The sequence below is a fragment of the Oryctolagus cuniculus genome, chromosome 11 (genome assembly GCF_964237555.1).
Source record: "Oryctolagus cuniculus chromosome 11, mOryCun1.1, whole genome shotgun sequence".
Taxonomy (NCBI): Eukaryota; Metazoa; Chordata; class Mammalia; order Lagomorpha; family Leporidae; genus Oryctolagus; species Oryctolagus cuniculus.
Window position 1 is genome coordinate 43,439,948 of NC_091442.1, and position 13,665 is coordinate 43,453,612.

General features: G+C 46.9%; 1 protein-coding gene and 1 non-coding gene across 4 annotated transcripts in view; one reads left to right on the plus strand and one right to left on the minus strand.

The window, feature by feature from the left end:
- DTD1 (D-aminoacyl-tRNA deacylase 1) overlaps positions 1-13,665 on the plus strand; it is a 171,389-nt gene that overhangs the window by 77,303 nt on the left and 80,421 nt on the right. The window lies entirely within an intron of this gene.
- LOC127491284 (U6 spliceosomal RNA) lies at positions 4,334-4,437 on the minus strand. Its single transcript, XR_007919855.1, has one exon. It is a non-coding gene; the product is annotated as a U6 spliceosomal RNA (small nuclear RNA).

Sequence of the window (13,665 nt, forward strand, 5' to 3'; positions counted from 1 at the left end):
TGATGATACATCAGGGTTAGTTAGCACTTCTGTCTCCTAAACACTTAAGCACATTTTGATTAACACTGAATAGTTGTATATATCTGTGGATACAGTGTGATATTTTAATAATTGTATATAGTGTACACTGACCAAAACAGGTAATTAGCACTTCCTCGCCTTATATCATGTGTGGAGGCTTTGAGCTCTTCTGTCCTTCCTTGAATGGTCCTGATTACTGTGGCTCTGCAGTAAGCCTTCACATTGTTCCCATTTGATTTTCTTTGGTCAGACTAGTTTTTTTTTTTTTTTTATTTTTAAAAAAGATTTTATTTATTCATTTGAGAGATAGAGTTACAGAGAGAGGGAGAGACAGAGAGAAAAATCTTCTACTCACGTGTTCATTCCTCAAATAGCCACAATGGCTGGATCTGTGCTGATCCAAAGCCAGGAACCAGGAGCTTCTTCCAGGTCTTCCATGCGGGATCAGGGGCCCAAGCACTTGGGCCATCTTCTACTGCTTTCCCAGGCCATAGCAGAGAGCTGGATCGGAAGTGGAGCAGCAGGTCTCGAACCTGCGCCCGTATGGGATGCTGGCACTGCAGACTAGTTTTAACTCTTCTAGGGTCTGTTCCTTTCCATACAAATTTTAGAAAAAGCTGTCTGTTTCTGCAAAAATTCTGCTGAGATTTTGAGAGGACTTGGGTTAAACCTATACCAAATTTACAGATTTAACTTCCTTACTGTTTTGTCTTTTTTTTTTTTTTTGTAAGATTTTATTTATTTGAAAGAGTTACAGAGATAGAGACAGAGAATCTTCCATCTGCTGGTTCACTCCCCAAATGGCTGCAATGGCCAGAACTGAGCTGATCCGAAGCCAGAAGCCAGGAGCTTCTTCTGGGTCTTCCACATAGGTGCAGGGGCCCAAGGACTTGGGCCATCCTCTGTTACTTTCCCAGGCCATTAGCAAAGAGCTGGATTAGAAGTGGAACAGCCAGCACCATTATGAGAGGCCAGCGCTGGAGGCTGAGACTTTAACCTGCTATGCCACAGCACCGGCCCACTGTGTTGAGTCTTCTAATCCTGGTGTATCTCTCCATTTATTAAGCCTCTTTTTTTTTTTTCCCTGAAGTACTAATATTTGGAATTCCTAAAGAGCGTCTACAAATCAATAGGAAAAAAGGCCAAAGAAAGTGAGAAAAGGCTATTCACAGCTAATTCCCAGAAGAAATGCAAACGGACTTTAAGACTTGGAGGTGCTGGATCTTACTGATGATCCAGGAAGATCCTGTTGCTCTGCCTCTTCAGATTGGTGGAAATTGAAATTTGATGATGTTATCCATGGGTGAGAGTGCCAGGACATGGGCACCTTGGTGCACCGTTGGTGAGAGCAAGCTGGTGATGACAGTTTTGGAAGGCACTTGGGGACCTGGACCAAAACTAGAACAGCCGTAATTTGACCAGGCCATGCCAGTGCTGTGGGTCTCTAGAATTGTGTGTGCACATAACTCTCAACACCACAGTGTTACTGAGAAGCTGAAATGCTAATCATAGAGGAGAGGGTAGAAGATGGTGTCTGTCCTTGGTGTAGAATACCTGTGCACCTGTTAAAAACACTGAGGTCTACCCTTAAATACTGAAATTTCCAAATAGATAAGTAGAGAAGTCAAATAGTACCCCTCCCCTTTAGATTCTGCATTCCTTTGAAGCAGATGCAGAACAGCCGCTGGTCAGTCCTGGCCTTCCTGTCACCCTCGTTAACTGAGACAGCTGCTCCGGATAGCTTCGTGTGACTCAGGGAGGTGAGAGTCCCAATAAATTACCTTTCTTTTTATAGCTTTTACCTCGCAGTCATTTTTATTGCTTTCATTGTGTCCCCGGGACCCTCGTTCCTCGGGCCTGGGGATGGAGTGTTGACTCAGCAGGGAGGATGTGTCCCTGGCTGTGCTGAGGGGCCTCGTCCTCCTGAGCTCCTTGCTGTCCTGCTCAGGTCAGATGGGCATCGCACACCTCTCTGAGAAAAGTCTGGAAGGGCCGGCATCCTGAGGAAGAATTGTTTTCACGATCCACTGTGGGAGAGAAGTTTCATAGTGAGTATCTGTAGAACAGGTCATTTAAGTGTCTTGATCTGTATTCTTACCAAAAGGAATGGCTCATTTAACTTAATAATTCACATGATTTTGTTTCCATAAACCTTTCCGAATAGAATTGCACAACAAGAGTGCGTGTTGTATATGTTCTTTGCACTCCCCCCCCACCCCAAGTTCTAATTTAACACTCGGAAGAGGAAATCATACAGCAAGCATCTGTGCGAGCGGCTTTGAGCGTGAGGAAGTGTCCTTGTCCCCAGAGAGGCTTCTGCGGTGTCTTCACAAGGACACTGGCTGTTTTAGCACTGCCTCCCCTCCACGCTCTGCTTTTGGGCTGGATGGTGGTGTCTCAGCTCCGCTTCATGCGGTTGCTTCCACCGTTCTCCACAGAGATACAGTGCGGAGAGAGGAGGCTCCGGAGCAGACTCAGAAAGGGCTTCTTGTTTCTTTGATGGTGCGATTTAGTGTTCGTCTAAGGGATATAGAAGTTACCCCCATGCACCTGCCAAAGCTCTTGCAAGACCGTCACCCTTTGATGGGCTGGGGGGCTCTTGCCTTTTCCAGCTCAGCAGTCCAGGTCTGGGTCCCTTTCCCCAGCCTTCCCCCCGCCCCCCATCTTCTGTATCACCCTCCATAGCTACCTGTGTGTCTCCCCTTTATCCCTGTCTTTCTCTGCTCCTTCGTCTTTTCTGTCTACCCTTCATATCTATCTGTGCTTTACCCTTTCTCCTCCCATCTCATCTCCCCATTGCTCTCTTCTTCATTCAGTTCTTCCATCTATCCATTAATTAACCCAGCACTCTGAGCATCCACTGTATTAAGGCCCAGTGTGCTGGGACAGTGCTTCTGTCCTCATATTGGGTACCTCTGGGTTTGTAGAGTCCTCTTGAGGTCCCTGTGTTCCCAGCCAGGACTAGGCTCCCTGGGCTGGGCATGGTGGCTGGGTGCCCAGCACACAGATGTTGCTGAACAGCTGGGGGCCCGGCCATGGGTATGCCAGAGGTGTTTTTAGCCTGCTGAGGAGTTCATCACTGGACTCCTCACCTGGTACTGTGGCTAAGTGCTGTCAGTGCACTTTGGACGTAGGTTTCTGAGTGCAGCTGTGCAGAAGGGAGGGCCTCAGATTGTACCTGGGGAGCATCTGCTTGCAGCCCCAAGATGCCCTGTGGCCTTCCTACAGGTTCTTTTGGTGCAAGGACCCCAATCTCGATGTTGAGGTTTGTGCACATCGTCCTCATTGCCCCGGCGTGACCTTCCCTGAGACTCCTGGGGCCCTGCGGAGGGCTACGTGCCACACTGGCACTCTGTGTCTTCACAGATGAGGGCAAAGAACCCCCATCTTCCTGAGTTGGTATTGGGAATACTCATATACATCCATGGTAGGTAGGTAGCAGGGGACGGAAGATGGCTTCATTTTAAAGCTTTCTGTAAAAGTAAATTAGTTACCTGGACTCAAGTTGTCCCTAGCAGCCCTGTGAAGCCCCACACCTGGGTGGGGCAGAGGTGGGGAGGAGGCAGTGTCCCAGGACCAAGGGATTTTCTGGACTGTGAGGCTGTATAGGAAGTGCAAGAACTGGGATGGTCCTGGGCAAACAGGCGTGGTTGGTGCCCTGGAGAAGCTACTTCTGCCAATGAGTGAAGTTGGGTGGGGAAGCCTGAGAGACCCTTAGCATGAGGTCTCTAGTCATGGTCTTCTGCTATTTGCTCAAGCCTCTTTTTAGAAGAAATTCTCTTTTTTAAAACTATGGTTATCAACACTTTATCATTCTTGTATTATAAACCCTTTCTCTGAGTTTGATGCAACTCCTTGATATTTTCATCTCCTAATTTCTTCACATTTGAAGTTTGTAAAAATCAACTTTGTCTTAGAGAAATGTTGCATGGTCAGGAGTTCCTGCATATCCCTCATCCAGCCTTCCCCATTGTTACCGTCTTACATTCCCACTGCACGTTGTCCACACTGAGAAACTGACATCATCTCCATCCATCTTAAATGTGACTGGGAATTCACCAGCTTTCCCCTCCGTGAGCTCTTTCCATTTCAGAATCCAGGCTGGGGGAACCGCATTGCATTTCAGTGTCTGGGGTGTTTCTCAGTTTTCTTTATTTTTCATGACGTTGATGTCTTGAGGAGTACCAAGCCACGGACCCTGTAGAATGTCCAGGATTTTCTGGGGCTGGGTGATGCTTGGGTTTTGTGGGAAGAGCCCAAAGGTACAGTATGGGATGTGACATCCCCGTGACACCTGGCAATTTTTTTTTTTTTAAATATAGGACGCTTCACGAATTTGCATGTCATCCTTGTGCAGGGGCCATGCTAATCTTCTCTGTATCGTTCCAATAACCTGGTGATGTTAACCATGACCACCTGTCCACTGTCATGCTGGCTAGGGTTCTCCCCTGTCAAGCCACATTTTTCCCTTCTACTCTTCTGCCTTCGGAGAGTGGGTCACAGGAACAGCCCACCCTCGGAGTAGGGAGGACTCAACCCGTCTCGTGGAGGGGTAAGTATCTACATATGTTGTTTGTAGGGTTGCAGACACCAAGATAAATCTGATTTTCAGATAAACAAGGAATAATCTTGTAGTGTAAGTATGTCTCTTGGAATATTTGAACTTCAGATTTGACTGTGTGTCCTGTATTTTGTTAAACCTGGCAGCTCTCATTATTTGGAATTCTTCTGTAAGAAGGATGAGTCTCTTCTCCTGGACATTGGAATTTTAGTTTGAATTCACCATTTTCTTGGTGTGGTTTTCTTCCCATTTTCTGTCATCTGTGGCAGAGTTTGATATACTTTAGCAGTTGCACTTTGTCTACTTTCTTTTAAAGAAACATGGAAAATAGTTTTGTTTGCTTCTAAGAAGGAATTAGTTTGTGTGTGTATTTTAATCAAAGGATTTTTTTCTCATTACACGAGCCAAAAAGCACATTAGTTTCCAACCCCTATAAATGAAACCCAGAGTTGAAGGAAACAAGAGACTGATGCTGAATTTCCAAGTGCAGATAGTGGGCGGGGCAGGAGAGCGAGACACCAGTGTTCTTGTTCCTTGAAGCAGCCCCAGGAGGCTGAAGCATCAGTGAGCAAATGCAGTCCATCAGACTTGGCAGCGTGAGGCCCTTGGGATTGCTGAGGATGCCAAACTTGTAGCAGGTGGGAGCGAATTCTGAACAGATGTGGCAGTGACAGAGGCTGGGGTGGTGAGGATGCCGAAGGGATCTGTGTCCTTTGCTTTCCAAAGAAACCCAGAGCCCTTGCTTCCTGGGCGTTCGCCCCGCCCATGAGACGGTAGTGCTTTTCGGTAAAGCAGCAGTTCTGCAGCCACGGCTACCTGGGACATTTTGTTCCTGGCAGCTGGTGCCCGTCAGGTCAGGGTCTGCTTGTCAGCAGCAGCAGGTGCTCCAGGAAGCAGGAGGGACTGCGGGGTTCAAAGACAGCTCAGTTCCTCCTGGAGAAGAGACCACTACTGTCCTAGGAGCCCTGCCCACGCTTGTGCAAAGCAGAAGGCACTGATGGGCCAGGCAGGTGTAGGGGCTGGGTGTGCTAACTGTGGCTGCTCTGGCCACAGAGCCTTCTTGCCAGTCCACCGGAAAGGCATTTGGGAGGGTACTGTTGCTTGAAGGCGAGATCCGGGCTGGCACACGGTAGGCGTTCTATTAAACATTTGTCAGTCAGATGCAGGCATTCGTTCTTTGCCCGGCTACACTTTCAGGTAATACTCAGCGATCGTGACATGAATCCGTCCAGTTTACTTAAATTGACAACTGTCTTCTGTGTTCACAACTCTAGTCACTTATCATTCTTCTTTGGATCAGCTTTCATGAAGGACAGAGCCTGTCTCCTACCAGGCCTCTGCAGAGGGCCTCCAGCATGCCCCAGGAGGTCTAGTGCCCATTGGTTTGGGTGTCCTGTCCTTTCTCCCCTGGTACTTAGCATGCCCCTTGACCTGTAGAAGACCCTTGCCAGACCTGTGGGGCATGAATGCGCGCACTCCTTCCTCTGGCTGACATGACTGTGTGTCCTACATAAGCAATGCCCACAGCACAGAGATGCCCAGGGCAAGGCACTGCAGTATCTGCATGTGTGCAAGTTGGCAAGTCTTTCTTCCTGAGAAAACAAGAGGCGTCGCTTTTAACATAGCTCCCGGAAGGTGTTACAACTGTCTGTGTTTGGTTCTTGTAAAACTGTTGAACAGAACAACATATGTTTGTCCATGTGTTTATGTTGTGAAGATACCAGATGTCCGTAGTGCCAGTTTTTATTATCTATTTTTGAATCCTGTTTTGAAACTTAAAAGTATATTTTGGGATACTGCTATAGCTTCAAGTGCCGAGTGCTACCTAACCGTGGGCTGTAGTTGGGCAAGCTCTGTGGAATTTTACATTTTGGTGAATATCTGAGTATGGGACTCCAGTGGGTTAAGTACACAAATTGTAAATGGTTCAGTTCCCAGCAGCGCTCTTATTTTAAAAAGATTTATTTATTTATTTGAAAGGCAAAGTTACAGAGAGAGAAGGGGAGAAATAGAGGAAGAGATCATCCATCTGCTGGTTCTCTCCTCAAATGGCTGCAATGGCCAGGGCTGGGCCAGGCCAAAGCTAGGAGCCTAGAACTCAATCTGGGTCTCCCACATGGGTGGCAGGGGTCCAAGTACTTGGGCCATCTTCTGCTGCTTTCCCAGCATTAGCAGGGAACTGGATCAGAAGTGGAGCATCCAGGACTTGAACCAGCACTCATTTGAGATTAACCTGCTGCACCATAACACCAGCACCCACTTACCTTCTCTGGGGCTTTCAGAGTGAAAGTTTGAGGCCTGAGGAATGGCAGCCGAATTCTGCTATTCTCTGTTGTGGGTGTGTCAGCTTGATCCATGCCCATGGGTAAAGCCTGTCCTGGCTGTGTCCATCAGAGGCCTGCTGGCAGCCAGCGCTCTGTTCACAGTCTGGGGAGACACTTGTCCTCCCATGGTTCTGAGGAGCTGTGCCCCTCTGGGCTGGTGTCTGGTGTGTCCCAAACCATGGTGGATTTGCCCAGTGGGATGAGCTGCAGAGAATTCCCTTTTGCACAGGGCAGTCCCCTCCGAACTGCCCCCTTGCTTTCACATGGAAACTTAAGCAGCTTTGCTTGCTGTTTGCCAGATTTCTCTGCTTCTTGGCTTTTCGTGGCTGAACATGAGATGGTGTGAAAGTTTTCCTTTCAGCTTTGATGCTGTTGAATGGAACATGTTTGCAGCTGTGGCCCCTCTTTTGCAGGTGTTTATTTCCCTTTGTCTTGGCTCACGAGCATCTCAGAGGCACAGCCTCCCACTAGAGTGGGGGTGTCTGTGAGGCACAGCTCACCATTGGGGCTCAGCTTTGTCTTGATTCACAGTCAGGGAAGGCTACTGTACAGTTTTCAAGCTGTATTAGCAGGGGATGACCTTGCAGACATATGGTTGTATCCAGATGCCAATAGAACAACACATGAGCTGCTGTTTGATGTGGAGACAAGGGCTGGGGCGTAGTCAGGTGCTAGAGGGCTCCGAGCTGTGAGAAGGCGGGAGCCTGGGGGGATGCTCTGGAGTCAGGTGTTGGGGGCAGGGCCTCCTCATGCTGGTTGAGGGTCTATCTCAGATGCTGTCTCCTCCAGGATCTCACTAGGCCAGCGACCCACTCTGAGCCAGCATTAAGTGGCACCCAGGTATTTCTGCTTGGCAGTCAGTCAGGCTGAGTGTTTCTCTGCTGAGTTCCTCTTTCCCTCGGACCTGTTCTGGATTCTGTCATCGGCTCAGGCTGATTTCCTGTTCCTCATCTGTTACCAGTGTGCTCATCCACATCATTGTAATAATGAAATCAGTGGCCCCCGTTGGTTGGGCACTTGTTCCACTGACTTTGAGTGTTTTATGCATCCCTTACCCAGCCTCTAAATTTTCGGAGCAGATGACCTATATTTTCCATGTTTTGCTGAACATGATGATATCACTTCAAACCGGGTGTATTCTGCTTGCTGCCGGTGGTCTGCTTGCCAAGGGTTTCTGTGGTGCATCTTGTACACCACGGTCTGCTTAGTGTTTTCTTGAACATGTTGATCACAGCAGTCCCTTCTGCAAGTCTGTGCTGGCTCCTCTTCCCTTAGGGTGAAGATCAAACTTGAGCCCACACAGGTCTGTGGCTGCAGTCCTGCCTCCCACTGCCTCCCTGTGGGAATTTTAACAGGTGCATGCGTGTGTTCCGGTCCCAGGCTCATGCTCTAACTCTTACCTATACAGCTGCAATGCAGTACACCTTGCTGTCCTCGCCTTACTAGCCTGGCCTTGGGTCTGCTTCACAATGAGAATGGCGGGCATGGTGTGTCTATGTGTACTGCTGGTGCATAGCCATTTGTTTGCATTCTCATTGCCTTGAAATGTGAGTTTCCATTTGATTTCTCAAGAGCTCATCCCTGTTCTGCAATTAAATTTTGAACTCAAGAACCAGAGCTTAAAAAAAAAAAAATCCCTCCCCCTCCACAGCACCCATCGCAGTGTTGGCAGTCAGCAAATATTTGTTCTCACTTAGAGCAGAAGCTCTGTGTGGCTGGCATGAGGCTGCAGTGTAATGCAGCCTGTTGTTCTTAGTCGGCTAACGAGAAATGCACTCCGCCAACCAAACAGAAGAATGGAGAAGCTGGTGGAGCGAAACTTCCCACGGGTTCTATACATCAGGACCGTGTTATCTAACAACAGAGAAATGTGAGTGCCACTGACATTCATAATGGTTTTGCATCATTTGTTTCCCTGTTGGTCACGTGGAGCAGCCGTACGGCTTCTGGGTGTGCTGGCCTAGTGGTTGGGGCTGACATCCTCGTGGAATTGGGAGCTGAGGGATCCTTTGTCACTCCCTGGTTAGCGCTCCTGAGAGTCTCCAGGGGTCAGCGTACTAGAGTCTGCAGAGCATCGGGGCTCCTGCTGCCTAGGAGAATCAAGGAGAGGGGACAGGGAGGCCCATGGCTTCCTGTGACATTCTCCGTCTGCGGGGCTCCCTTTCTCATTCTGAGACCGTGGTCTCATTGCAGTGTGCATTTTATTCTCTCACGTGGGCGTCTTATTTCGTGGAGAACGTTTCAATAAAGGAAATGTTTAAAAGATTGCAGTTGTAAAGAATCTGGGGTCAAGCAGAGGTTTTAATTGATCCCTGGGATGAACGAATACAACTCCTGGGCAAGGAGCCCCCTTTTCATTACTTCTCAAGGCTTTTAGCCCGGCTCCATCAGCGCGGAACAGCTTAATGTTTTTGGCTGATTGTATTCTGAGTTATGCTACTTTTAAAGTATTGACTTCATAACCAAGAGGCTGAAGCCAGAGTGAGCTGGATAACTTATTCCTGTGCTATTTATTGCACAAGGCATTAAAAACAGCACCAGCACGGTCATCTGTTTTACTTTTCATAGGCTCTGTCATCACTTTAATTGGTTGTTGTTAGAACAGATGTTTTAAAAGGAATATTTTGGCATGACTCTATTTGCTTATTTTCTGATGCCTTGCAGGACATTTATATCTGCTTTTTTTTGGTGGTGGGGGGAAGAGCTGTAGGCTGTGGGAGCGCAGCAACCCTCTGGCCCTCCCCAGACCTGGATGGGAGAGACAATGAGGTTGCTGGGGAAGAAGTTGGAGGGCAGGCAGCAACATGGAAAGTGGGGCAGCAGAGACTACTCCACTTACCGTCCGTGAGACAATCTGTCCCAGTCCGAATGCTAACTGCCTGGAAATATGGCTTTTAACACTACAAAAGCTGTTACCATTGTTTTAAGGTAAGTAGAATTATGGGTCCAGTAATGCTGGTGTCCCACATCAGAGGTCAGGTTCAAATCCTGGCTGCTCCGCTTCTGATCCAGCTTCCTGCTAATGCACCTGGGAGGCATCGGAAGATGGCCCAAGTGCTTGGGCCCTTGCCACCTATGTGGGAGACCTGGGAGGAACTCCAGGCTACTGGTTTCAGTCTGCCCCAGACCTGACCGTTGCAACTGTTTGGTGAATGAACCAGAGGATGGAAAATCTGTCTCTCCATCTCTGTCTCTTTCACTCTGCTTTTCAAATAAATGAATAAATCTTAAAAATCAAAAGAAAAGTGTCAACCTGATTAGAGAGAGCTTATGAACCAGTCAAGGCCTTCACAACTTCCATATGTTTATACAATAGTGAACTAACTTCAGACTTGAACACAATGCTTGTTTCACATGCCATAGCTAAATAATCTAGTGAAATTAAATGGCTACTTTTGGTTTTTTGAACTTGGATATTCATAGAAAAGCTTATCCATACTAACTAAAGCAAAAAGATTTGTTTCTGTGTTTGGGTCAAGATACAATTCCAAAATTATTATTTCCTAACAATGTTTGCAAGAATAATTAACTCAACATTTTGAAGGATATTGGATCCTGAAAATGTCTGTAAGGATGGAAGGGTTATTTTAAGCATTCTTTATTCTCTGATACGATTTGAATCATCTTTCCTCTTTAAAAAATTTGGATGGATGAGAGAACCGCATTGGTTGAATCTAAAGCCAGATACCTCGTTCATTAACCAGCTCTCATCGTCAGAAGTAGCCGTGCTGAGTCCTTAGCATCCAGCAGGTTTCCTTTAGTAAATTGGCACATTAGCTGGTTTGGGGCAGTCCTATCAGGATTGGGTGGAAGGTATTTGTTATAGGGTGCAGATAGGTGCTGCTCAGTTCATAATTAGACTTTATAGTTATAGAAGTTTCTTGCTTGTGAACCAGGAAATGAGCATGTGTGTTGTGGTCCATTGAGAGAACTGCTGAATTAACTGTACAACAGGTTAACTGACGCGGTGTCCTTGAACACGGGGAATAGCTTATCAGTGGCATGCCATCTGGCTTCTACCGTCTTATTGTTATCCATGAATGCAGCTGACAGCCTCAATGTTTAATCTGTCCAGTGTGCTCAAGACCTGAATTGAAATTCTAAGATTTTCTGTGATGGTAGTGTGACTTGTTACTTAATGTCTCAACCATTTGGGATCAACTGACCAGTCTTTTTGTCCTTTCTATTTTGTACCCACCTAAACACCTTACAGTTAACAAAACTGAACCTCTTCAGGTGTGAACAGCGCTAGAAACCAAACACATGGCAGAGTGTATGTAGGACTCCTACCCTCTTTTGTGACTGTCATTCATTTTTTGCATGTTACTGGATGAGTGGATGGGAAGACTTTAATTTTTACCAGGTTCTGGGTCTTACATAACACAGAGGGAAAGGTCTAGAATGACTAACATTTTTCTTGTCAAGTTTATGACCCCTGACCTTTGCAAAATAGAGTCTGTCCCAGCTGATTAGGAAATAAAAGGGTGATTCCTTTGATAGACTGTCACTCAGGATCTTCCAGAGAGCTTTAACTCTTTAAAGCCTGTTCTTATCTAGAATGATACTCAAACTTTGCCCTTACACGATAGTGAAATGATGTTTCTGGCTTATGCCTGGAGAGACAAGTGCAGCCGCCTTACCTGGATTTTTTGATGCCTGAGTGAGATGTTCTCCATTCAACGCTCCCACTAACCCACCCTTGCAACTCGATGAGTTTTTCTCTGTGAGAAATGTTTGAACCCCAAATGAAATAAAACTCGATATTAAGATATTTTTTCCAACTGGAATTCAAAATGTAAAACCTTTATTATACGTGATCTATTCTGATACAATTTCAGAATCACCTTTTCAAAAGTATTGGCAGTGAAGTGAAGAAGACGCTTAATTTCTCTTCTTAAATTTCCAAATTAAGTGTCTCAGGTTTATATATTTTTCTGGTAATTATGTTGTCAAATTTCTATATTTCTATGTAGAGTTAAGTAAGAAGTACTTCTCTCCTACTTTGGTGATTTTTTTTCCAGTTTATTAACTTGATTTGATGATATAAACATATCCAGAAACTGTTGCAGTTGAAATATTCTGAGCAATAATAATTTTATTGACTTGGAAGCCTGGCTGTCCTGATTTCTAGTGGTTGCTTGCAGTGTTTAAAGTAACTGACAACCCTGAGATCATTACCAAGAGTTTATGGTTGAAAAAAAAATAGAGGGGTAGAGTGGGGAGATGGAAAAAATGCTGTTTAAATTACAGACTGTTTGTAGCAGTCCCACAGGGAGGGCAGTTAACCCAAGTCACTTAAAATGTGCTCATAATACTGAGAGTTAAAAATAATTTTACTTGGAAGGGACTTCAAGAAGAAATATCAAAAAGTCCCCATGAACTTAAAAGCACGTCACAGGAATTGCTGGGCAGCACGTGCAGTTTCAAGTGTCACTCTGTGGAAGGCTGTGCATTTTGTGGGTGCACCTCACTTTGGGGCCACGTGAGGGCCTGTGACTCCAGACCCGTTCCAGTGTGCCCACTGATGAGGTGAGATGCTGCCTCCTCGGGGGAGCGGGGACCTCATCCCTGTCTCCCGGTCTTTGGGAGGCAGCAGGCCTCCTGACTGTCCTGCAGGAGGATGGAAGTGCACTCCTAGCCCTGGTGCCAGCCCACACTGGGCAGAGCAGCGTGCTGGTGCCTGTGCAAGGGGCTCCCAACCTTTACCTGCAGCAATGCTGGAGAAGACCCTTGGCCCCTGCTCCAGGAGGGAATTCAATGTGGTTCCCATGGGCCCATACTCTAGGTCCTACCATCTGTGTTAGTTACCCAGGGCTGTGTAACAAATTACCCCAAATGTAGCAGCACAGCACAACAGTCAGCATCCACACAGCTTCTGTGGTCAGGAAATCGGTCACTTTCACTGGGTGGTTCTGGCTGGGGTCTTGTGGGATTGCAGTTGACGGGGCTACAGCACACCAGCAGTGAGCAGGCGGGAGGCCTTGCTTTCCAAGTGGCCTGCTGTGTTGGCTGGTGTGTTGGCAGGAGGCCCCCGTTTCTTGCCATTTAGACTCTTGTACAGGCTGCTCCAGCATCCTCACAGCATGGCTGTTGGTTTCCCCCAGACACCTCATCTGGGAAGCCACCTGCTACCATTGCTACAACATCCTCTTGGTTCTATGGGTCAGCCCTGTTCATCATGACCTCACAGCGTCATGACGACCAGGAGATAAGAATCACTGGGGACCCTGTCTCAAAGGCTGATGGCCATGCAATTCGGAACATGCCTTCTGGTTGCTAAGATCCATCCTGTCGGTGTGCCATCCTCAGGTTACAGGTGGGCAGCCTGCTTGCTGTGTGCGGAGAGAGTGGGAGGCTAGTGTCTGCTGTTTTGGAGGGTGGCGCTGGGCGCTGCCTCCACATAAGAGGCTTTGTTCTTGCCGAGTGTGTGGTGGACGCGTTTTATCCTAACCCTGTTCTCCTTACACCAGTTGTGACACTCACTCTTGTTTCCACGAAGAAGCAAAGACACTCACCTTTACCTCTACCCTCCACAGTCTGGAAACTTGTAGTCTTTTCTCTCTGGAGTCCTTTTCCCCTGTGCCTTTATGTAGTAAATATTCCCTCCCTAGCTATTTATAAGTTACAAATGAGATTACACTGTACTGTTTTGTTACCCGATTTTCCACTTATAATAACATAGACATCTTCATGTCTCTTCAAAGACTCTTCTCCAACCTGAATTTCAATTTTATTAATTTTCATTTTTACCTGAAAGGC